Here is a 26,848-nt window from a genome sequence, read left to right as displayed (position 1 = left end):
GGATTAAACTATCTCTTTCTTTCAATGACTTTATTTTAGTATAATCAGAATATGATTACAAGCTTTAGTAATCTCTATTCCACATGCTTCTGTAGCTTAAACTTGAAGATATACATAATCACATTTCAAAAGATAATCTAAGTTTTAAAAAGCTATGACAATGTCTTATTTTCTGAACTGTAGCCATTTTCTAAGCACTTGTTGGCACTGCTGAGGACTTTTCGTCTTCTCTTCACAAGCTTTAAATTTTGCATCTTCACTTTATTTTTTTCTCCTCAACCATTCATTTTCCAGAGTGCCATATTTATCCTTTTTTCTAAATAATGTCATTCATTCCTGTTTTTGCTTAATGTAATATTTTCATAAATGAAGATGATAAATTATTATTTTTTTCTTACAGTGATGATTGAAAAGAAAAGCCAGCAATATCCTCCTGCTTGGTTTCCCTTGAAAAGAATGAGCAAAGTGATCTGTGTAGCCTTGTAACCAGGGAACAGATTTCCTGTGTAGGGCTCACAACTCTGGAAAGGTAATTGTTATTGTCACAGAATTTCTGGTAAAATTTGTGGAAGAAGGGAAATTACATGATTAGTGTTGACTCAGATATGACTAGGTCAGCTTACGAAGGGAAATCAATGTAGATTTTTGTTTATCTCCCAATAAATATTTATTGAGTACTACTATGTGCTATTTACTTAAGGATAGAAAAATGAGTAATGTATGGCTTCAGTTCCCAAGGACTTAGTAATCTAGCATGTTTGGTTGTGCTGGTAGAGTAGTGGTAAATAATGATGATGATTATCAATAATTTTGGTTTCGTTGGGAAATAAGTATATCACCTGGGACTTGTACACATATCACCTGAAAAATCCATTCTAGTTCAGTTCCTTAACCTATTTTGTCTATTACCATAGATTTGCTTAAATGGGATGCAATAATCATTTATGTCTATCACAAGTCTTATTTACATGTAATGAGCATCACAGTTTTCAAATGATTTCAAAGGCAAGGCATAGAATGGTGAGCTCAAATCTTAACCAAATGTAGGAAACTTTTCTCAGCTCCTACTCTGTCTGGGAAAGTTCTTCATGCTCTATTAGAAATATGCTCATTAGCATAAAGGACAATACTCTTGTGGACATGGGGCATGCATATATATCTAAATAACATACATGGATAGATGACAGTCAATGTGGTATAGACCATGTATTGAAAGTAAAAATTCAATACTTCAATTTTAAATAGTAGATCATTATGGAGTAGGATTAGTCATAGAGAAAGGTCATTATTAAATTTTACATATACTGAAGTATTGAACTTGTTTTAGTAAAAAAGGAGGAAGATATGCATGTTCTCAATAATGAAAATAGAGAAAGAAAAAAAAACAATATTGAAAAATTAATTTGGTGAATCATCTTAGGAAATGTCATACCCACTTAGCACTTTCACTTCAACCAAAGAATTGGTTGGTGGCACTATTTTCTTTAGGTTGAAATCTTTATGACGAAGAATGACTACTATTGCTATGAATTGATTTTCCAGTGACAATTACTTTTACAGTATCAATAATTCTTACCTTCTCTTGTTTACCAGTTTAATTTCTTACCTGCTAACTATACTCGGTAAATAGTTATTATGAATCATGAAGTGTTTGTTGACTTTTACATGACTAACCCTGGGCTGGGTTTTATAGAGCAGAACAAAAATGTAAGACATGATCTTTTCCAGCAAGGCTATTCTAATATTATTGGGTAGCCTACTGTCTGGCAGTAGATCTGAAAATACAATTATTGGTAAGATGGAAAGAGATATGTTGTTACTGTAGGAAGACAGAGCTTATGTCTAAGGAGTTTTGTGTCATAGGTCACATAGACTTTAGTAAAATGACCAAAAAAAATTTCTCTAATCATACTTGAATTTTGTAGTCATCAAAGGGTGTTTGCTTTCAAAAGGATTATTATACTACCAGCTTTCTTGCCTTGGGGAATGTCAATTAAATCCAAATTATTTTATAACAGAGATTTTGCCATTTTTAGAGACAGGATAAGTGAACTAGAAATGACAAAAATCACATGAGAAATGAAAAAATAATGTTTGATATTTACCTGTAAATTGCTTATTTTTCAGTTAACTGTTGGTTTATCCTTGTCAAATGTCCCCATTTGCAGACGTTTTTTAAAAACCAGGCTGTTTTTATTTCTGGTTAAATACAGTTTAGTTTCTTTTAATGCATGTTTGTGCCCAGGGCTTTCTGAAGAGCTTTGTGTGATCTCTGGTATCTACTATGTACATACACAGAATCACTCTCAGTGTGTGTGGCCTGGTTCCGAACAATCTATCGATTCATTGAATTTCAGAAAGACATCAATTGATTCTTTATGTGGCCTGGCAGAGCAATTCTTAATTTTTGTCTGTTTCTTTCCAACATCAGTCTTAAGAAGAAAGGGTTTTCCTTACATTGCCTTGAAGGGTTTACTGAATCATACATCACCAAGAACATTTTAAAGCTTTATTTTGTCTGTTATTTAAAGTGGAAAATGCTGTCCCTTAAGACACTGGCACTCTGCCATTTGTCTCCAGAATATTTCATGGTTCACTGTCAGGACTGCTGATTTTTCTAGAAGAACATATGGACCATTTTGGAGAAGTTTTCTGTAACATTCAGATGCTGAACATGTAGTATTATTTACATTTTAGACTTACTGAAAAGTATATTGAAGCATGATGACACAAAGGGAGGCTTGTGAGTTGGAAGACAAAAGGGATAAATTTAATTGAAGTAGCGTTTAGCATCCTTAGAATGTATTCCTGTGATTTTATTTTTCTTCACTGGTTTCTCCTCCTCCTCCTTCTCCTCTTTCTTTTTCTTCTGGTGATTTCAAATCACTATAAAAAATTTAAAGTGAGAGGAAAATCCTCCTGTACCCTGTGATGTTGATAAATAAGTCATTGGAATATAGTAGGAGTTAGCACACACCTGAGGATGATTGTGCCATTAAAATTGCATCCAGTCAATCTGGGAATACCTCACCTGAACTGCTCTGTAAACACTCTTCTCACTAAAACACCTGTTTGGTCTGATGGTGCATATTTCAAAGGAATAAAACAAAATGCATTTAAAACAACCCATTAAAATTAAAGTATGACTGTATTCTGAATGGAAGTGCTAATTACAACTCTAAAAAAGAATAGTTTCCCCCTTTTGTACAATACATTGTATTGATGACTATAAATGGGCAGATTCTAGGGAAAAGAAACTAATTTCTTACACTACTTTCTACTAGATTATCTCTTTCCTGGTCATTTGGTGAGCAACTCATTGATCCACTAAGTTCTGAAACTAGCTGGCTCTCAAATGAGAGCTAATCTGCAAATGGTACTATGGTGAGAAAGGAAGTATGGAGAAGTACAAGAGAAGAGGATAAGAAAATAATAACCATGTTCTAAATCTGGAAACCATTGGTGGCTCCATAGTCAGGGACCTCAGCGTTGAAAGATTTTTGCCCAAGCAACCCTGGAGTCTTCCTAGATCTTGAGCAGTTGAGGTGTTGGCAGGAGAGAGGTGGTGAAGGTCTGAGCAAGATGAAAAAAAGGAAAATAAAAATAAATGAAAGAACCTTCATGTCATCACAGAAGGCATAAAATCAGAGATAGATTTGAGAGAATGTGCCCTTTGGAGAAACCAAATGTGAGTATGGCAGTGTCTTAACCACTTCAATTAGTTGATTCTCTCTCACTTGTGTTGCAAATAAATATATCATATCATTGTTATCTTGTCCTTAACCTATGAGTCTCATTTTGCCACTTGGCCCTGACAACAACTAGGGTGAGTTCATTCTCTCTGAACTTGCTTGTTGGTTAGTGGCACACACTTGTTCCCTGAAGATTCCTTTAAGGGAGAGGAATGGAGACTTGGGAAGAATCCCTACAGGCAAAAGTCTGGAAAATTAGCAGAATCCCTAACCACCCAGGCCACATGGGATGTGGGAAACAGTCACGTAGACCAATGGTCGGCAAACTCATTAGTCAACAGAGGCAAATATCAACAGTACAACGATTGAAATTTCTTTTGAGAGCCAAATTTTTTAAACTTAAGCTATATAGGTAGGTACATTGTTATTAACTTAATTAGGGTGCTCCTAAGCTGGCCTTTGCTAAAAATGTCCTCAATCTGAGGGGTCGACCTCAGCGAACGTACACCCACTTCTTCTAATGCCACTTCTTCAAAATAGACTCACCCAGGCCGAAAACCGACTTCTGCGCATGGGCCACAAAATTTCAATCACACTGTACGTGTGTGCCCGCACATGGTATTTTGTGGAAGAGCCACACTCAAGGGGCCAAAAAGCCACATGTGGCTCGAGAGCCGCAGTTTGCCAACCACTGGCATAGACTCATTCACTCCCGCAGCAGCCTAGCAGACAGGAGAGACAAAGGAGGAAAGGACCAGCTCCCCCTCACTTTCTAGAGGCAAAGTCAAGAGAAATAAAGACAATTTGTTGAGAAAGGTTCGAAGTGGTTGTTTAGTTGTCTGATTGATGACTGGTTAGTATATTTCTTTTCTCCATAGGCCACAATGCGATTTTTTATATTATGACCCACGTTATATTAAAATGGCATCTGTCTTTCAGATCAGTGTGTTCTCATCAAAGTTGGGTTAGTTAAATATGTATATTTATGAAATGTGTATATATATATATATATATATATGTGTATATATATATATATATATAGACACACACACATATATATATATATATATATCCTATCTAATAAAAGAGAAACGTGGTAATTGGCGTACGAACGCTACCCTTCCCATTGGCTAATCAGGGCAATATGCAAATTAACTGCCAGCCAAGATGGCGGCCGGCAGCCAGGCAGCTTGAAACTAACATGAGGCTTGCTTGCTTCAGTGACAGAGGACTCCAACGTTCCCCGCCTGCCGCTGCAGGCCTCTGAGCTGCAACTCTAAGCAACTATGTAACAAATATAGAAGCTAAACAAAACCCCAGAAACCTGCTTTAGTCGCCCGGCTTCAGCCAGCAGGTTTGCAACATTGTAAGCAAAGGCCAGAAACCTACTTTTAGCAGCGGAGGCCTAAGAGCTGGAGCCAAGCCTCAAAGCTAAAGCTGGCCCAGAATAAAGAAGAAAAGGAGCGGTTGGGAGCTTCAGTCACCCCCAGCCTGAAAACAGCCCTCAGCCCCTCACCCAGACTGGCCAGGCACCCCAGTGGAGACCCCCACCCTGAAGGGTGTGTGACAAGCTGCAAACAGCCATCATCCCCTCACCCAGGCTGGCCAGGCACCCCAGTGGGGACCCCCACCCTGATCCAGGACACCCTTCAGGGCAAACCAGCCGGCACCCACCCGTGCACCAGACCTCTATCCTATATAGTAAAAGGGTAATATGCCTCCCAGCACCGGAATCAGCATGACAGGGGGCAGCGCCCAAACCCCCTGATCGCCCTGCAGCTCTGTGTGTGACAGGGGGCGGGGCCACAACCTCCCTATCCACCCCACTCTGTTCGTGACAGGGGAAGGCGCCCCAACCCCCTGATCAGCCCTGCTCTGTGCCTGATAGGGGGGAGCTCCCCAACCCCTGATCGGCCCTGCTCTGTGTGTGACAAGGTGCAGTGCCCCAATCCCCTGATTGGCCCTGCTCTGTGCATGACAGGGTAAGGAGCCCCAACCGCCATGATGGGCCCTGCTCTGTGAGTGACAGGGGGTAGTGCCCCAACTCCCTGATTGGCCCTGCTCTGTGCGTGACATGGGGTGGCGCTGCAACCTCCCCATCGACCCTTCCTTGAGTATGATAGGGGACGGTGCCCCAACCCTCCAATCGGCCCTACCCTGAGTGTGACTGAGGGTGGCATCACAACCTCCCAATCGCCCTGCTCTGTGCATGCCAGGGGTTGGCGCCCCAACTCCCCAATCGGCCCTGCTCTGAGCCCGGCCAGGAGGTGCACCTAGGGATTGGGCCTGCCCTCTGCCACCCGGGAGCAGGCCTAAGCCAGTAGGTCGTTATCTCCCGAGGGGTCCCAGACTGCAAGAGGGCACAGGCTGGGCTGAGGGACCCCCCTCCCCCCCGAGTGCACAAATTTTTGTGCACCGGGCCTCTAGTATATATATATATTTTTTTTTTAAAAAAAGGAACTTTGGATATTCTGTAGCTATCTCCCATTATCTATCTTCCTAACTATTACCTTCTCAGTCTGATTTCTGTGAGTTATCTGGCATTTTCATTTTTACTTACACTGAGACATTATAACTTTGAGTTAGAACTTAAGTACAGCACATGACAGTGTCTCACTAGAATGATATATTATCTGGTAATATATAATTATTTATATATTTTTATTCTGGAGACACACTGAACATGTGTTATAAGCAACATGTTCCACATTTATCCAAAGGTTCCCAAGTCCTGAAATGTATTAGAGAGTAGGACTGAACCAATTTTAAAACCTCCTACTTCAGGAAGCCTAGGATATCCAGAAAATCGATGCCTGTAATGGACACACATATCTGCACCCCAGGCCCAGCGGCAAAATGATCCTCGACGTGTGTATTTTGAGAGAGAAAGAATTAAAAGAGTGGGAGGGCAGACTCTGCTGTATCCAAGTCAGAAAAGCATAGGATTATTTAGATTTTCTCAAAGGGAGTTTAGTTTCCAAAAATACAGATAAGTCCTTGATATAGCGAAGTCTCATGTATAACACAATCTTTTGGTATTTCTTATGGTTTTATCCTTCACAGTCAAAAGTAATGCTTCTAAGGTGTCAGTATATTTGCCATATCTCCATCCATCAATAGGCCTTATGCTTGGCTTATCTATATAAGCTCTGACTTGCAGGAAACATTGGCAGCCACAGAACACAGGGAGAAGGCCATGCCAACTGCAGAGAGAGAATGTCACCATGCCTTCTATCAATGCTAGGAGATATGCCCTAGTCCCTACAGGGAGAGGCATCCAATGAGGAAAATAACATTCATGAAATCTTTTCTAAGATATTAAGTCAATACAGACTTTAAAAAATTCAGTGAATTGTGAATTTTCATTCTTAAAAGAGTAGACATGATGACTTGTTTCTATCTCTAGTGGGTACAGGCATTTGATTCTTGACAGTCAAGTTTTCTTTTTACACACTCTATGATGACAATTATCTGCTTTTTCACCTTCACTGGATGATAGAAAGACAAAACTGATGCTCCTTGATTTAACTGTAACTTGTGGAAGGAAAGTTGAATCCTACCTGACCCAGGCTTAAGACTTTTTCTGTCTGGGACATGCACGATCTCTGTGGTACTGGGGCCATAGGAGAGCATGACATGCAGTATTGCAGCATCATGAGGCTGGTTTTCTTATGCATTGTCAAAATATCATGTGCTCTAGGGCCAGTGGTCGGCAAACTCATTAGTCAACAGAGCCAAATATCAACAGTATAACGATAGAAATTTCTTTTGAGAGCCAAATTTTTTAAACTTAAACTATATAGGTAGGTACAGTGGTATTAACTTAACTAGGGTACTCTAAGCCTTAGGAAGACCCACACTCAAGGGGCCAAAGAGCCGCATGTGGCTCGCGAGCCACAGTTTGCTGACAACTGCTCTAGGCCATTAGCAGAGTACTTAGATATTACCACTGGAATAATTCTTCTGTTTCAAAGAACATCTTTCCCAGTCTTATACTGTGTTGTGATAATTTAATAGAACCCCATGTACTTTGGCATGAATGCCAAGCACAATAGAGCCGAACTTTATGCTAATACTGTAGCTTCCCACAGGAATCTTCAATCTAAAAGTTACATAGTAAATCTTGGTTGGATGAAGTATATGATTCAAGTGTTATGTACAGAAAAGCTACTTTTATATTTTTATTTATCTTTCCCTGTTATTCTATTACTAGAGACCCAATGCACAAAATTTGTGCAAGGGCCTTGGCCCTGGCCCCCACTGCCCACTGCCACTGCGGCCCCCGCCCACCGCTACTGCACCTGGGAGGCCTCTGCTGCCCCTGCTGTGGCCCCACCTGCTGTGGCTTTGTCTGGAAGGAAGGATGTCTGGAAGGATGTCTGGTCCAATTAGCATATTATGCTTTTATTATTATAGATTGTTTAGCTATCAAAAGATAATTTTTTTTATTTTGTTTAATTACTGGTAAATAAAAATCTTAGTTCTATCTCCAGTATCCTATAGCATATGCTTTTTAAAAAATATCCACTTATTTATTTCAGCATCCACTAGAATATTTCAAATGAATAAACCAGCTTTCTTTTTGACATGCTTAGGAGAGACCCTGGGTTTGACTTTTTATGCTTTCAAATGCACTATGAATCATTCTGCCAAACACCTGCCCTTCATGGAAATGATATATTTTATTTACACTCTTAGAAAAAAATCTATGCATGGCCATTATTAATCACTCACACCTTTAAGAATGATCTTACCTTTTAGCTATTCATCAAGATCAGTATCCTTGCTGTTAGAAAGAGACACATCATAACTGATGTACAATCGAACTGTAGATGGGTCCAAGTACATGGCTGTTACCAAAATAGATGTCTCTTCATTTTAGTATTACATACACATGTGCGTGCTTTTACGCACGTGCGCACACACACACACACACACACACTGTATCTATTCTGGCAACTTTCTTTAAAATTCTAAAGTGCTAAAACTTGTCATCTTTCAAATAATACATCACCATGATATTGAAGAGCAGCATACCATTTCCAAAAGCTGCTCTCCCCCTGAGCAAGGCCAGTAAGACTTTGGACAACTGGAATTAACAAAGGTTCAAAGAACAGTCTATGATTTTTATCATGATCAAGAAAGGGAATAATTGGTAAATAATGCTCTCTGATTATGTAAGAAATCAAGATTACTTTATAATTGAATCATATCTCCATTCAAAAATGAAAAAAAAATAATTTTTGCTGCCTTTGACAAAAACTGTAATGCATGCTTTTCATTAGTGAAGAAGTATTGAATGCATTCACAAAATATGTTTAAAAGCATTTCATCTTTTGGTGGACAATCTCATACATCTCTAAAATGTTGCTTGGAAATTAGATGATGCTTAAATCAGCCACAGGGGAAAACAAAACAAGTCAGGGCTTGACATACCTTTAATTCTTTCTTCTTCTTGAGCTACTACAATGATTTTTGCATTGGGATAAGAATTAGAAAAAGACAAAAGTTTGGATAGCTTCCCCAAAAGTTTTAGATAATATAGCAAAATGAGGGAGAAAGTGCTGCAGAGTGAGATTCTTATAGCACGACATCTATCCTCAAATATGCATAACCTTAGAAATATCACTAAACTAAATATGAGAGAGATATTTAATTAGGCTGGTAGTTCTTTAAGATTACAAGATAAAAAACAACCATTACAGTAAGGCTTTGAATCTTAGAGTTCATAAACTCTATTTTCAACAGAATCTTTAACTTCCTGGGCGTTAAGGGAATTACTTAATAGAAAAGAAAATAACCCATAGGGGGAAATGTAGCCGGCAGTAAAGCTGCTTAGGCCCTAATCTAGCAGAAAAGCAAATGATTCTATGTTCACTCCAAAACTATGCTAAGAGTTTCTCATTTATTATTTTTCTTTACTGGCATTAAAAGCTTCCAAAGAGAAGGGATGGAATCTTGAGCTTGTCATGAGTATTCTTCTTGCTGATTTCCTCACTCCATGGAAGGAAGATCTGCAAGACACAGGATCTAATCCCAATTTCGACTTCTGTCACTAACCCCAAGTGCAAAGGAAGGCAGCCACATGGAAGAAGTTGCTGCTGGTAATAGGGATGTATCATCCACCGTTAAGTGTCTCAAACACAGAGAAGCAACCAATCCTTCTCAAGGTGTACTTATTTAGTGAATGCTTACAATGTGCCTGGAGTTGAGTGGAATTCTGGAGGGAACATAAAAATGGCAAGCAGAGGTTCCCTTTTTCAAGGAGCTCATAGTCTAGTATGAGGCTTAAATAAAAATAATATTATAATGTGACATGGGCCACAGAATAGATATGAATACAATTCCACAGAAACAAGTACTCTTCAAAATTATGCCTGGTATAGATTTTGCACACATTGTGAAAAAGCTATTCTATATCTTTAAGAAGTATTTTCCTGAGAACTTAAATAATTTTGCCATCTTTTATGTTATGCTGCTTTAAGAAGAGCATCCCACTATTTCTGGGATCAAACTAACAGTCTCATTCAGTGAGGATGTTACTCTAAATCATGATGAATTCAGAGAAGCCATGTTCATTATCTCCATGTCTCAGGAAGGCAAAGGCAAGACAAAGGGATGCCCCTCCAGGATCTGGATCACTTTAGCCTGCGCATCTCAACCATCAAACCTGCACAAGATGCGCCCAGATTTGTCAGCAAGCAGATGATTAGAGATAAAACCTCTCATCTTGGGATAAATTTAATCCAGGCAGCATGTGCTCTTGGGTCATTTTATAAATATAGTATTTTAGAACAGCATACTCAGAGCTCCAGCAGTGCATATCTAGTATTGGAGCTAAAATATTCAAAGAGAAATAAAAATAACTCTCCAGAAAGTCGCCGGCATTCATGTTTTCATTGGAGAATAATTACAGAAGTCGGTTTAAAAGCTGGAATAAGAGAGGTTGAAATACCACCTCTCATTCTCCCCCCTACCCCCCACCCCCACCACACACAGACATACTAATGACTCATTGTATTATAGTCTTAAAGCAAATGTTCCCAAACTTTCTCTTTCCTGGATTTATGGTGTTACAATTACTGACCAGGGCCAGACTCTGGAAGGAAACAGATATTCCTCTTGGACAGTGAGGAGACCCAACCATATTTCTCCTGGGGCAGAAGAATTTAGCCCTGAAGGTTTAATATATCTAATCCTGTTATTTTCTAATTCTATTACTGTAATGTTGAGGTGAATTGAATGTATTTCCTTCTTTATCTCTGTGCAATCTCACATTTCCTGTAATGATGACTTTTGGCTGACCTTACAGACAGTTTTGCTTATTTAATTCTTAATAAGAATATATACAAAATCTAAGTGAAATCTCTTTATAGTAACACACAGTGCATGTCTTCTTATGATGCTTCATGACAAAGCTGGGGAGGCAGTGACTACATATCCAGCCCATGATTTCTTGCCTTTTATTAACCAGACTTATTATTACATCAAAAGTCATGGTTTCCACCGACGACAGATTCAGCACACACATATTCACACTAATGTGTATGTTTATGTGTGTGTGAAATAGCTACACAATGAGTTATTGAGTTGTATATAGAAAAAATGCTAGGCAACTGCAAATTACAAGGATATAATGCCATCGAGGGGTTTAATGGTGACATCATAAATCACAAGAGCAAAGTATAAATGGACTGTGCTACCCCACAACCCTAAGATGCCATTAGAGCTGTGATTTTAAGTCATCTACTCTCTCCAACTACCATTCCCTCATACATGGAGAACATGTGTTATAATTTTCATCTTCTCTAATTCTCTCTAATTTCCCTCACCAACTTCAAACCTTTTTTCTAAACACAGAAAGAATCTCTTTTCCTCACTGTGCTCCTAGAGCAGCTATATTTAAATGCAATAATGATTGTCCCAAGTTGAAATATAACAATTCTAAAAACCTTGCCATTCTGGGCTAGGTGTCACACTTGTGCAATATGACAGGCAGGTGACAATATGCCCAAGAATTCAGAGATTTCTCCTCTTGGATAGCAGTGTGCTTCATGCACCTATTCTCTTTTCCTCTAGGATTAGGAGATCTAATTACATGTAGTGTCCCCATTATGAATGCAAACATAGAAATGATTTTATAGTTTTTCTTTTTATTCACATCTGAATTCAGAGAATCTAAGTAATATTCTAATTTATTTCTTATGCTCTAAATGATGTCCCTTTCTCTCTGATGCTGTCTTAGAGAAGAATATATTAACATGAAATAATAACTGGCCCAAACTTTTGTCCAAATTTAAATATGTCCTAGCAAAGCCAGCCGCATTCTAATTGCTCTTATGTGTCACTTTAAAGCTGGGAGACCCAAGCTCCTGGCAGCTTTGCTTTGGGCCTTAATCAGCCACTTAACTGCAAAGTGGTTGGCACCCTCGTCCTTTCATCAGTTATTACCCAAATAGCATCACCGACTGAGGATAAAGAAAAGAAAGATCCCACATGTAGCAGGTCTTTCCATCATTATTGCCCTTTCATACAAAGACGGGGGTTCCAAACTCTAATTAAGGCTACATTTTTTAATAGGCAATTGGCATCTTATTCAATTCACTCTCACTGCGGTGTCTTAAAGGAAAAACAATCACAGTAATGTGTGTACAGTGCTGTGGAATTTGCAAAATATTTTCATCTACATTATTACTCTTACATAGTGTCTGTCTTAGCCATGATCTAATCCATATGTTTTTATTGGTTTCCGTGATTTAAGATGTGGACTTTATTTGTCTTTATTCCACTTGCCTGCATATCCACTGAGCTACCTAATAAAATTTACCAACTCAGTCTTCAGTATTTAAAAGGGGGTTGGCATCTTTATTTTTTGTTGCAATTCCAGGAACTGGACATACTGAGAAGCACCCTTTAAGGAGAGGTACTTCTTCGCAAGCCAAGGTAAGTGACTTGTGGGTAGAAGAGTTACCTCCTTCAAAGAAGACAAGTTAATTATGAGAGAAAAGGAAAGAAGGAAGATGGAGCAGAGGAGGCTTGGTTCTGTGAATATAGAAATAAGCACATAGGGAGAAAGAGACCATAGATATAGATCAGACTTCAAAATGAAGGCGAGGGTCCAAACACAATGTGACTTAATAGGTTTAGCATTTTAGGAGAATACCCTCAATTAATGATTTGTACACCATATGATATAACATCTTTTGTTTCACCTTGAAAAGAAAATAAATAATTATGGCGCCTTCCTAATAATCAACACTTTTTTCTTAGCCTATCCTTTCAAACTGGTTTCTTTAATTTATGCTGTAACACTTTTTATCGATTTTAAATGCAGGTACCATAGCCTGTCATTTTAAATCAGAAGGAATTACGTGAACTCAAAAGTTCCCTGACTTTCTGAGAGACAGAGTGATTAAGACTTTGCACATCCCAAATTTCCTCTGCCCATCACAGCCCATGGAGCTGAGAACCGAATCTACAGACTGACCACTAATGATATTCGCTCAGGCTCTGTGTTTTTGAAAACTGGGAAATAGGGAATTATGTTTATGAGATTCATTTCTAAACTGCACTATCGCTTATAAAATATTAGTATTTACAATATCCTCGAACAACAAACACAGCATGGAGGCAGCTGCCTCATCAGAGAATGAGCCACAGTGATCTCAGACATTTGTCTATTTATCATGGACTGGATTTCCTTGGCAAACAGTTCAATAAGAAAGACGAGCCCAGCAGTTCAACATTATGCTTGTGGTGAAACTTGCCCATCAATGCCAAGTAGTACTCCTACTTGGTAAGCCTGTTGCCTTTAAGTTTAAGTGTGAATAGCAATGTGGAACTGAGATCAAATGAACTCAGTCCTTTGATTAAATGGGAAATGAGAGGTATTTTGAAGAGAACACTTTTTTTTTTCCTGCCAATGTAGGCAGTATCTACAATTAAATCTCAAAACGAGCAGATGTATGCTTACAGGAAAGATTTGAAAGAAAAATCATTAGGGACTATTATGTTTCAGCTATCCCAAAACAAACTTGTTCCTGTGAAATATATGAGTTATTAACTCTGCCAGCACTAGGGCTTTTTCCCGCCCATAAGTTATTATAGAGAACCCGGTTTTTAAGTGTATTATGCATTTGAATTTGTCCAACAAGTTTTCTTTTTCTAAATAAAAATTCGGTAATCTACTGGAAGAGGTTGATGATCATGGAATTGCTGTGAATTACTCAGCTAACAAAGGATTTAATTTTTTATATCAAACAAATCAGCACTTTACCTAGTTCCTTTCACATAGCAGATATGGAATAAAATCTTACCTAATAATAGACAAACATGTAAATTAACCATCCCTCTTCTATGCTTACCAGCCAATCAGGAGAGTATGCAAATTAACCCAACAAAGATGGCAGTTAATTTGCATACATAGGGGCGAAGCGGCGGAGCCAAGACTGAAGGCTCCATCCGGAGCCGTGAAGACTGAAGGCTCCGTCTGGAGCGAAGGCCTGGGTCCCGGGTGCCGGAGGAAAACCGGTGCTGGCAGCCAGGGGAAGGGAAGGACTACTGCACAAATCTCTTCGTGCAATGGGCCTCTAATATATATATATATATATATATATATATATATATATATATATATAAAAGGCTAATATGCTAAGTGTCCCTCTGCCCATCTGACCAGTCTCTATGATGAGCACTAACCACCAGGGGGCAGATGCTCGATGCAGGAGCTGTGGAGTTGTTGGCAGTGGCAGTTCTTGAGTAACGCACTCCGAAACCAGAGAGAGAAGGGAACCTGATTCCTCGTGGGGCCGCGCAATTATACCGTTGGCCATGGGTTATGTTGTTGCTGGGGCACTGTCTGTTCTGAATCTGGTTTACTGCAAACTTGTGTTTGTGTTCCATACCCTGTACGATAGCAACTTTGCAGAGTGCCCTCTCTCACACTGGGACCCCTCTGGGGATGTTGGAGAGCCAGTTTTGGCCTGATCCCTGCAGGCTAGGCCAAGGGACCCCAACTGCCTGAGGGACCTGGCTCATTGCGTAGACACACTTCAAGCTACAGCACCACCTAGTGCGCTGGCTGGGGAGGGACCCCTGGAGGTTGGCTCCAGGGCATGTCTGGCTCATCTTGCTCAGTCCCACCCTGCCTGCCACCTTCTAATTAATTTCCTTTCAATGTACACAAATCTGTGCGCCGGGTGCTAGTGTTTGAATAAACAAAATAGATGAGAAGAACTTGTTCTAATAAGAGAATATTTTTAGTTAATGCTACATGGCTCCATCTTTAATATCTAAAGAATTTATTTTAAACATTTCAAAAGGAAGAACACTTTTATTTTTGTTTAACTACCAGAATAATTCCACAGTGCAGCTGCTTACCCTCAAAGAACCTTAGATTAAGGAATGTCCACCTAAAATTAATGTGTAGCCAAGAATGTAAAAAAAAAAAAAAAAAAAATCTTAGTGTGTCTGAGTATTCATTAGTGCTTCAATGTGGTAGACATTACCCTGAAAAATAAAATGGACAGTCTCTTTCCCTTTATCTAGATTGAGTTTATTCTGGCCAAAAACCACATTCCAGAGTTTTTCTAATCTCTTTATTGGTGGGTTCATTTGTGAGCAGCCACAACAGTTGGCTGAGGTCAGAAAGTCAGCATTACAGTGCTTCCGGTCTCTTGGGAGTTATAATTTTTATATAAAAATGGAGGTTATTCAGGGTGGTTTTCTCCCCCAGCTGCTTTTAAGCAGACAGTAATGCTGGCCACCCAGTGGATGAGACCAGGATGGGTGGAAGTGAAAGAAACTATTTGACGTGACTCAAAAGGAAAAAATGCAAAGTTCTTAGGGAAAATTCTGTCATGGCAAGAGGCCATGAAATGGTTGTCCTAAGCAATTTATGTTGTATTTCAGATTATAAGCCTACCTCTGATGATCAGCTCTTAAAAATGAACACAAAACAGAAGACAGCTTTGAGAGGTGCTGTAGAAAGGAGAAGGTATGTATTAAGGCTATGTCAAGTTCATAGAATAAAGAAAATAGATGAATCCTATCATAAATATTTTAATTTTTTTACATTCTATTTTGAAGTGTATTGAAATGTCAATGAATAATTTAATATTAATTGAGTAAAACTTATGTAAGCTATTCTATTCACATGATTTTATAAAACTGAATTTATAAAAGTGACTTATATAAATAGACTATTGAGTATAATTGCTCTAAATATTAGAAGTAATAAAAGATTGGAAGATATTGTGATTTTATGATTTGATTTTGTTAATAAATGAATCAGTATCTTTTCTTTAAATCACCAATTAGAACTTTAATTAAACCTTGGAAAATGGTAAAATTTATTTTATCAGGTTGCCATTAAGAGTATATACATGCCTATTCTTATTATGTTACTTAGAATATAAGATTTATGAGATTAGGAAAATAGGCTTATTTACTACTATATCCCTAGCACCTAGAACAGTTCCTGACAAATATTAAATATTAGATAAACTGCTGAATAAATGCACCTAAATCATTTTTCTGACCAGAGACAGACAAACTAAAAGACCAAAACAAATGAAAACCAATCATACAAAAACAAGCACTGTAAGGTAGAACACCAAAATTTCAATGTTTTAGTAGTTTACCCAGTGATTCTGATGATCATCTAATTTTTGTAAACACCAACTGCATCCAGTTTGGTTCTATGTATTAGTAACCACAAATGAGCTCACAGATATGGAACTCAATTTAAAAAAAAAAGAAAAAGAATTTAAATATTTTTATAAGAGGCACACTGTGGGAAGCCACTGCTTGCTGATACTATCATGAGAGTGCACCAAGGAACACGGAAGGCTGATGGACCCTGGGTTTTAGCAGGGCTGGTGCTAAGCACCTTGTCTGTTGAGACAGTGCTGGCTCAAGGCAATTCCCTAATGTGATAATCCTTTTACTATTTACCAAACTTTACCTTTGATATGACTGTATACTTTGCTAAAAGGCAAATGTGTATTCAAGAAAATAAATAGTGGACCAGGCCAGAAAGCTGTGTGTCGCTTCAAGAAAGAGGCTCCAACTGGCCCCCAATGCCTTCTAAATTTATATTTCTTGTATAGCATTTTCATTTGTGCATTGGCCCCTCCTTCCGATCCTGAACCCTGCTGCAAAGGTCATGGAGCACACTCAATACAGTTATCTGAAATATCTACATCATACTCTATCATTGTATTCTTATTTCATTTTGCTCATATTCCTCCCTGTCTGGTAAATAAAGACTTTTGGGTTTTCAGAATCTTAATTTATATGAAAACTTTTATTTGATATTTATTTTCTTTATTTTATTTTTATAACTTTTATGTAAATTGTAGTGCGTTTTTGAGATTAAAAAATTTGAAAGCTAAGAAACTTGAACCAGATGTTCTTTAAAATGCATTCCTACTATGAAATTCTCTGAAGCCACTCATAATAAAATCTCAAGTCTCCAATATTGATTTTACTTATTTATTTTACTTTTTAGGTTAATCCTCACCCAAGGACATTTTTTTTCCATTGGTTTTTAGAAAGTGGAAGGGAGAAGGAGAGACAGAGTGAAAGAGACACATTGATTGGTTGCCTGCCTCCTGAATGTGCCTCTGAAGCCAGGGACCAAACCTGTAAACAAGGTACATGCCACTGGTGAGACTCGAACCTGGGACCCTTTAGTTTGCAGGACTATGCTCTATCCATTAAACCAAACCAGCTAGGACTCTAATATTGATTTAATGGAGAGTGGTATGCAGAAGACACAAGCAAATTAAGAGTTTTATGCCTTGAGGGTTGGAACTAGATCTGCCTTCAAATGCAGGAATCTCATTAGTTATCTTAAATTTTAATGTTTGTGTGTTTTTTAAAGCACATTGAAACTGAGATTTACCTCTTTCAGGTTACCATTGTGATAATAGATTCAAAAATCCTTTGTGTATTGAAGTAGTCTTTAAAACTTCGTGATCTGGCCTTTGCTTCTCTTTTCAGCCTCATCTCTCTAAACTTTATTCAAAATATTATCAGGTCTGAAGGTGAGACCTATTCACCAAAAAAACAGAAAGCTCTCTGAATCCTACCCTTTTGGTTGTTAATGGAAACTTCATTACATAGGCATGGTTAATTAAATCACTGGCCATCAGTTATTTGACCTCCAATGCCTCTCCTGGTCTAGAGGTAAGGCGAATGTGGGGACTGAAAGTTCCAGTCCTTCAGTCACAATCAGTCATATCCTTAGATGCTTCCCAAAGGTCACCATATTAACATAACAAAAACATCGTTACCACTCTTAATCACTTAGGAAACTCCAAGCGTTTTTATATAAGTAATATATTTTCTTATATATCAAAATATCTCTACTCAAAACTTTCTTATCTCCAATTCTTCAACTTCCTCTGTTTGTGATGGCATCATGCCGTCAGAGTACCTGCATGAAGTTGGTCAGAGCCCCTTCAGAGCCAGTTGTGTAATGGGCACTGGGACAAGAGATAGGTGAGTCCAGGAGCTGGTGCATGGCGATATGTATCTTCAGGGTTTTAACAGAGACTAACTCATAAGAAGCATCAAAAATATTTGTGGCTTTTATCAACAGAAGTATGATACTATCAACACTGGTGGAGGAAGTTACCTAGTCTGAGAAGTTAAAAGAATTTTTAGGAACTTTTAAAATGGAGGCAGTTAAAATTAAAATGGCTGTAGTGGTTTGGAGAAGAATGCATAGAGGATGGCTTTTAGACAAAAAAGTAGACTCAAGATAGGTAGTAAACATGAATAAGTATGCCTGAGAAGATAGTGGGGTAAGGATGAGGCAGGGAATTCTGACAAATTTTGAAGCACATGGCTTGGGATCTGCAGGAAGAACTGAGCAGTTGTGATGGTTAATTGTATGTGTCAATTTGACCAGGATACCCAGTGGACACTATTTCTGTGTGTCTCTGTGAGAATGTTTCTGGAAGAGATTAGCATTTGAATCAGTATAAAAGATCCCCTTACCAGTGTGGATTTGCATAATCCAATTGGTTGAGGGACCAAAGAACAAAAAGGTAGAGAAAAGGTGAATTCTCTCTTTGTTCTAGAACAGGACTGTCCATTTTCTCCTGATCTTGAACACTAGATATGCTGGTTTCTTAGGCCTTCCAACTCTGGGACTTATACCCTTTAGACTGGGAGTTACATGATCAGATCCCCTGGTTCTCAGGCCTTCGGACTCAGACTGGATTATATCCCTGACTCCAGCTTGCAGATAGCAGACCGTGGGACTTCTCAGCCTCTGTAATTATGTGGGCCAGTTTCTATAATAATTCTCCTCTTATAGATATCTGTATTTATGCTATTGATTCCGATTCTCGATTCTCTGGAGAACCCTAATATAGTAGAGTAGAGAATACTGACATTTTTAAGACTGATAATTTGCAGAGGACTAATTTGCAGCAGTTTTTCTGGGTTGTAAATGCAAGCTGTTGCAATAAGAGCTGTGAACTTGAAATATAGTGATTGGTGTTTTGATTTCGTCTTTGCCACCTAGAGCATTTTTCTTAGCTGCAAATGTAAGAGATGGAATAGAAAGTCTTTGAGGCTCTTTCAGTATTGATCTTTATACAATTATGATGGCAAATTAGAATCTTAGAATTCTGTAAATATCTAATTGAGGTATCCTTAAAGGTGTGGAATTGTGGGCAGTACTATATAAAACTTAAAATAAAATTTTTATATGTGCCTGTGATTAGATAGCTAAATGATCAAGTAGCAAATACATAATGGAGAAGGTGACCTTGCAATGTATAAGGAAGAACTATAAGAAATTGCACTTTAATATTGTCTAGGTAAGAATATCAGTGAGGAAATGAATGAGAAAGAGAAGAATGGCAGGTAGATTTGGGTGATACCTACATTTTCATATGTCAGGTATCTAGATTTATGGGAATGGACAAAGCTGTTAAAAATGTTAATCTAAGAATTTTATATTGGAGTCACATGAAGCTTCCTTCACAAATGAGTTGTATGAAAGGAAAATCTGAAAGAGTGGTTGAGTTGTAAAATGTAAACAACAAAAATCATGAGTGCTTTGATGTGTCCTTTAATTGAATAAAGAATATACAAGAGTAAGAATCTTGCTAATGTTAAAGTGATATGGCAAAACCAGTGTTTTGTACAGAGTTACATTAGTGACATATAACATGACATAGGAAAAAACATACGCAGGTTTTATTCAACATTTCAGTAGTCAAATTAAAAATAATACAACTAGAATATTACTTTTACTCTTTCCAAAGCTTCCATTAGCTTGATACCAGAGACATTCTGCTTACTCTGGAGCTGACCTAATTATGACCAGAACTGGTCTTCACCTTGTGTCTGATAGAATGACTAACTATCCTTTGACACCATCTAGCTACTTCCTCTTCTTTTTATATTTTTAATATAATGCTATGTGAAATATGGTATTTGTGTATGAATTTAGGTTAGACAGGGTTAATCAGAGAAGAATGCAAGCAATGTTTTCTGTTCAAAAGATAAGTGTCAATGATGGGATGGCAGATGACTTCAGTATGCAAATATTTTGGCTTTCAGAGAGATAAGATGGATTCCAATACAAACTGCTTCCACCTGCAGAATTTCCTTAGTAAAAATATGGTCATGTTGTCTTTGGTCCACTTTCTTTATAAAGACACTCAATTTTCTTTACTGCGCTATAAGGGCCCTGAGATGCATTCTTCATGACTAAGGTTAAGGTGGAGGATGCAGATGTAACACCATCCTATAAAACTGTAGTTTTATCCATCTGGATCAACTTCCATGCTACTAGTATCCATATGGGAAATAGCAAAGAAAGAAGAAATATGGCTTTCATTAGATTTGTAAAATATCCTGAAATAAAACAGAATAGATTGTCTATCAATTTGTTTATCATTCTGGACAAAGGAATGTGCCAATCACCCAAATGTGTGTATATATATATATATTTCCCTATACAATTGAATCTCCTTGATATTTACATCTGGATATGTTGTCTTATGGAAAAAGTCTTTAAAAGTGATCTATTGTTTTTATCTGGTTCTTTTCTTCCACAACTATGGCATATTGTAAATTGTCTCGAAGAGTCTTGTTACAATGTTTAGTTCTTTAATCTGATGTCAAACTGAAGGTTAGTTTGACCCATATTAAGTAAGGGTAGAAAAATAGAAAAGAAGACATTGGTGATAAACAGTGTTTAATTCCTTTTTGGAGAAAACAATCAACTCTCTTTCTGTAGGATAAAGCTGAAAATGGCAAAAGCTCACACAAATATACAGTGCTGTATCATTCTCGGGTTAATAAAAACAATTTATATGCAGGGTAGTGAACAAGAGAAAAGTTATGGAAAACATTTCTCATCCAAGGACAGTACACCAGATGTGCTAAGACTTATGGGAGCAATCAGAGGTGCCCAGTCTCTGCAGCAGGCCTCATTAAGTTAGACTGTGACCCAGCACCTTCAACTTATTAAGCTGTCTAGAACTTCAGTGATTAAAACCAAAGAAAGGTCAAATACAAACCTTTGGAATGTCCCTGCACGGATTATTTTCTTACAGGCACTAGAACTTCATGGAGATACTTCTCATGATGCATGGACTTTTAAAAATTGGATATTTGAACTGGATTTACCCAGAGATTAAAAAAAATTTTAGTAGCTGGCACCTCCTCAAGTTTTTTTTTCACAAGTTTCAAAACTTTAACCAAAATCTAAATAAGTATCCTTACAAGAGAGTTTTCCATGTCAGGACTGAGACCAGAGGAACAGATTTATGGAGATCTTAACATGCTCAGTTAGGTCCTAAAGATAAGTGAGAGTTATAGCTACAGACAGAGGTATTAGGAATATACTTTCAAAATGTTACAATTAATTGATGTAAAAGTTATGTTAAAGACTTAATGCTGCCCCAAGTCCTATTCTAGGATTTAAATATTATATGGGTTCATATAACTTTTCTCTGTCCCTCTCCTCCAAATTTATCTATTTCTATATTATGATACCTAGATACACCACACTCTGAATACATTCATATGTAATATAGAAGCACAGGAGTATCATGTATCCTATATAATAAAAGCCTAATATGCAAATCGACCAAATGGCAGAACAACGGGTCACTATGATGTGCATTGACCAGGGGGCAGATGCTCAATGCAGGATCTGCCCCCAGCCCGCAGGCCCCAGGCCGGTCAAGGTGGGTGCCAGTGGGGGGCCCCCAATCACTTCGCCGGTCGCCCCACAGATCAGCCCTGATCACCAGCCGGGCCTAGGGACCCTAGCTGTGCATGAATTTCGTGCATTGGGCCTCTAGTATATAAATAAATATTATACATGTATCTAAGATAATGGTAAATGTTGCCATTCCTGTTGTTTTGGAGTTTAAGCAGAAGTCTCAGTTGGATTTGCACCAACCCTGTTCACATCCCCAAGCAAGTTGCTGTGCTATCTCGGTACCACTTGAAGACTGTGAAGCAATTTCTGCAGCCTTAGTCTGTTGCCCATCTGTAGGTTTTGGAAGAGAAAAAATGGAAAGGACAATTTAACTCCTACAATCCTCCCCTCACTGTGGCACTTTCCCTTACCCCTATCAAGTGAAGAGGGTTTCCTTCAAAAGAAATGTTTGAAGAGTTTTACAATTCCTTGGAATTTGAGGGCCACAGGACCTGGCCCCTGCCCCCTACAGGGAGAATTTCCAGAGTAACACAGTGATGAGGAGAGAGCCCAGCAGAGAGCAAACTGTGACTGCATGTTGTGTAAAGGGCCAATGGGAACCCTGAGGAAGGGAACCTTCCCTGAGTCTTCTCTTCAGTGACTCCATTTCACTAAACCACTTGGGCGAAGGAACACGACAGGGGCTGAACTACCATTAGCAGAGGTAACAAGGGAGGGTTCAATGGCAGCAAACTGAAAGAAACTTATAAAAAGCCACAAAATTCCCCATGGGTGGAGGGGCAGGGCAGAAATTGTTCATGTTCACTCCTCCTCCCTATTCTAGGATTTCAGTGGGTTGGGGAGAAACTTTAATTTGCAAAGATTTGGAGTTAGAGATAATCACAGGATTTTGTCAGGAACAGAGAAAGAGTTACCTCAACCTGATCCAGAGAAAAATTACCATCTTCAAATTCATTATGTTTAAGATTATTTAGAACAGTATAGTTGTGTCAGAATTATGGTTTCCAACCTAGTGGGTGATCTTGCATATGTTGTCTGAGACTCAATGAACATAACCCAAGCAAGCCCTGTGTGATTAGAAATGAATTTAGTCTAGATTCTACAAGATCAGGATATTTTATCTACGAAGATCTTGGCATTCATCTTGCCATGGATGGATTCCAGAAGACCATAGTGATTCAAGTGTGGTGATATGGAGTGGAGTGACTATGGCAAGAACTTTGCCTTTTATACTGAATTAAGAAATGAAAATGAACCTTGACAATGAGATTTAGAAAGGGGTCTATAATTTGGTGGGTCAAAGTGCCTATGAGGTATTAAAACAAAAAGGATATATAAACTTTGCCATTGGTGTAAGTGTGGCTTATCTAATTGTATCCACATTTAAAATAATATCAAGGCATATCTAAAATTAATAATAATGAAATGTATATGGCGTTGATAATAAATTCTTCTGAGCCTTCTTGTGTTCTAAAGACTCAGCGATTACCTTTCATCATTAAGAACCAGAGAGGAGATATATTTCAATATTCGTAAAGATCTAAAACAATTATGATGTCTGATTTCTATGCTGAGGAAATGTAACAACTCTAATGTGACTAGCTGAGCATTCAGTTGCCATCTAAGTTAATGGGTCATAGTTTACTGGTTCTTCCTAAAGCAAGAATGTGGGCCCAGAGTACCAAAGCACACTAATGAAACACTTGCATTTTAACCTGGGAAAATATTAAACCAACTACCATAATGTGCTAAAGCTTGAAAAACAATTTTACACGGTTCAACTTAAAACTAAGTAAAAATAGGTATGAGAGTAAATTTTCTCCGATGTAACGATTAGACTACACACATCAGACAACACTCTCTTTTACATGCTGTCATTTCAAGAGCTAAGTTCTAAGTTATATTTTAAAAATAAGATAACTGGCAATCTATAATAATAAAAGCATAGTATGCTAATTAGACCAGATAGTGGAACGACCTTCCGGATGTCCTTCTGGATGAAGCTGGTGCTGTGAGGGCCGAGTCCCTTGCACAAATTTTGTGCATCGGGCCTCCAGTTTAAATTAATAACTTTAATTGACTTTAACATTATAATATGAATGTAATTTTCACTGTAGACCTTTTGAAATATAAAGAAATGCATATTAAAGGAAACAAAATTTGCAACACCCAGGGAGAGTCTTTATTTGTTTTGATGTGTTTGTGTATACACACACACATACACACATACACACACATCTGAACTCTATAGGCATCCTGTTTTGGTCTTTTTGCCATCAGTTTTCTGTATATTTTCCCAAAACATTTTTTATCCATCGAAGCACAATGCTTAATGTCTTCATATTATTACTTCAGATGGCCGTCGCTAGCACACTGATGGATATTTAGGTGGTTTTTCCATTTTTCTATTAGAACTCTGTACTGAGGATCTATATACATCCTCTTTTTTTTGGTAAACTTCCTATTCCTTCATGGGAAGTAGAATTATTGAATGAAAGGGCTTACACAATTTACATTTTGAATATATATTTACAAAAACTGGAGGTCAAAATGCTATCTCATGTATTTTCAATTTATATTTTTGGCTACTCACTAAAATTTAACTTTTTTATTTATTAGCAATTAGTATTTATTATGTATGCATTTAAATTTTTATTTTTCTGCAGCAAGAATTTATCTTATATATTGGGATATAAAAATTTGTTACATGTTAAGAATTCTTACAATGTGTGCCAGACATGAGTAACATGAAATAAAAATTACTTGCTTTCACAGCTTATTTTTGCATTCCAAGACAGAAAATAAATATACAAACAAGGAAACAGACATCCCTGTGTTTCAGACAAAGCCATTTTTTGCATCTGAACTTTTAGATAGCAATAGGGCTAGCAGGATAGAGAAGAGTGGTACCTTAGCTAATGTGGCCAGACAATCATAAGGTGCTCTAGTTTCTCAAAGTTTTTATTTTTTATTTTCTTTTATTTATTTTATTTTTTAATACATACATTATTTTATAATTTTCCTTATTTTTATCTTGCCTACTTTTTGTCAACTGTCTTTCTTTGTATTTTATATTTTTTGTTGTTATTATGAATGGAATCTCTCTTTGCATTATGTTTCCTAATTGGCTATAGCAGTGATTAACTGTTTTAATTATGTCTATAATTAGAGCAACAGTACTGATGTTAGCATCAGAGTGAATGAATTACCACAGGATGCTACTCAAATTTCCAGGGTTTGGGCCTCCAAGATTTTTATCTTCCTAACTTCCTAAGCTTACACTCAGTGTGGAAGTGTCACAGTTAGAGAACCTTATGATGATCAAAAAGCTTAGCCTTTTAAAAAGTATGTATGCCTAGTGGTAGTTTATGTTTTGACATTATACTATGAAACCTATAAAATACTTTAAATTTGTGTATCTTCCATCTAGTGAAGTTAAGAAACTTTGAAAAGATATTTATATATTTTAAAAACCCACTTAATATTACCCAGGTTGTATTTCAGTTTCTGAACTTGTTTTCTTACAGATTTTCCTTTCAAGAAAAAACAAACAAAAAACTGTGATTCATTCTGGCTGGATAATGCTGAATGAGACCAAGAAGCTCTCTGTGCTTTGGGACTTCACACGTGGCCACTGAGGAGCTGGATGGCTGTATGAAGGGGGCTGACTGACTGTGGGAACAATAGCCAGAAAAGACCTATCTTCCTGTCTTGCTGAGTGTCTACCTGTGTACTTCCATAGCCCTCATTGCTATGTGGGGGCCCTGACAGATCACATTATCCCAGGGACAACATAAGCGTCAAGGAGAAACTTTCTCACATGATTCTCCTAAAGTTCTGTCTGTGCTTTGCAGTAAAGTTTTGGAAATTTTTTCTCCCAGACATTCAAAATATTAATTACAATGTTGCATTAATATAATCCATTAATATTTTTTTGGTCTAATTATTTTTTCCTACTAAATTTGAAGACTTTGGATGCTTTGTGTTTTGGGGTCAAGTCTATATGTTATTATGTCTTTTTTCACAGGCTGGGCTGAAAAAAGTTTAAGTATAATAACGAGAGACTATTGATGCCATGAGTGTCTACCCTTCCTATACACCAGAGATTTAACTTAAGGATAGCGATAAATGCTTGCCTTCTGCCAGTCACACACCATCACCAAGTACTCCCATAAATACACATCACTTCCTTCTGTATGTTCCCCTATTATTTCACACTTGACTATCATTGTGTTCAGGACCACGATTTAAAATTAATTATCTGAGTTTTCCTTACTGGATTATAACTCCAAAAAAGGTAGGAAATTGCTCTTATTTTTCTTTTTGTTTTCTTCAAGCTTCTGTGTAGGGCAAGCATAAGTTAATTGCTTAGTGAGTGAATTGATAAATCATTAAATAATGTTTTTATTTTGTTCTCACATTATTTTTGAACTTGATCAACATCAGAGTCTGCCAAATGCTTTTATAAAGTATTTAACTCTATATTAAGTTACTATAACATAAACAATTTTCTGTTAAAAAATGATTGTTTTCACTGTGCTTCTCTTCAACTTCTGGGGTAAACTCATGTTTGGTTTGATGAGTAAGTGTATTTAGACATTTATCTGGCACGCTTGAATAAATTCCTCTATGAGGATAGATCAGTGTACTGTTTTTAAAGTAATAATATAGCATGTGGAATTTACTCTGACAGCTTCTAGCAGCAGCAATAGCTAACACTCATGTAACATTTACTAGGTGCCAGGCTAGTAGCTAACTTAAAACTACTTGCCAGGCATGATTTAAGGACTTTATATATATTAATTTGTTGACTATTCTCATTAGCTTTGTGAGATTACCATTATTATTCCCATTTTACACATAAGAGAACTGAAGCTAGAAGAAGTGAAATGAATACTAGTACCCAAGGTTATGTAGCTGGTAAGTGGTAGAAATAGCTTTCGAAACTAGGCCATCT

At 37.5% G+C, this 26,848-nt stretch overlaps 1 long non-coding RNA gene across 1 annotated transcript in view; it reads left to right on the top strand.

Moving 5' to 3' along the window:
* LOC308517530 overlaps positions 1 to 26,528 on the top strand; it is a 594,900-nt gene extending 568,372 nt beyond the window's left edge. Inside the window, exons 15-18 of the long non-coding RNA XR_013995843.1 lie at positions 401 to 529; positions 12,580 to 12,635; positions 15,603 to 15,687; positions 25,419 to 26,528. This is a non-coding gene — a long non-coding RNA (uncharacterized lncRNA). The remainder of the gene's footprint in view (positions 1 to 400; positions 530 to 12,579; positions 12,636 to 15,602; positions 15,688 to 25,418) is intronic.
* The last annotated feature ends 320 nt before the right edge of the window (positions 26,529 to 26,848 follow it).

Source organism: Myotis nattereri, assembly GCF_964212035.1.
Source record: "Myotis nattereri genome assembly, chromosome: 4".
Taxonomy (NCBI): Eukaryota; Metazoa; Chordata; class Mammalia; order Chiroptera; family Vespertilionidae; genus Myotis; species Myotis nattereri.
The sequence above is the reverse complement of the archived record's forward strand: the minus strand, read 5'-3'. Positions and strand labels throughout refer to the sequence as shown.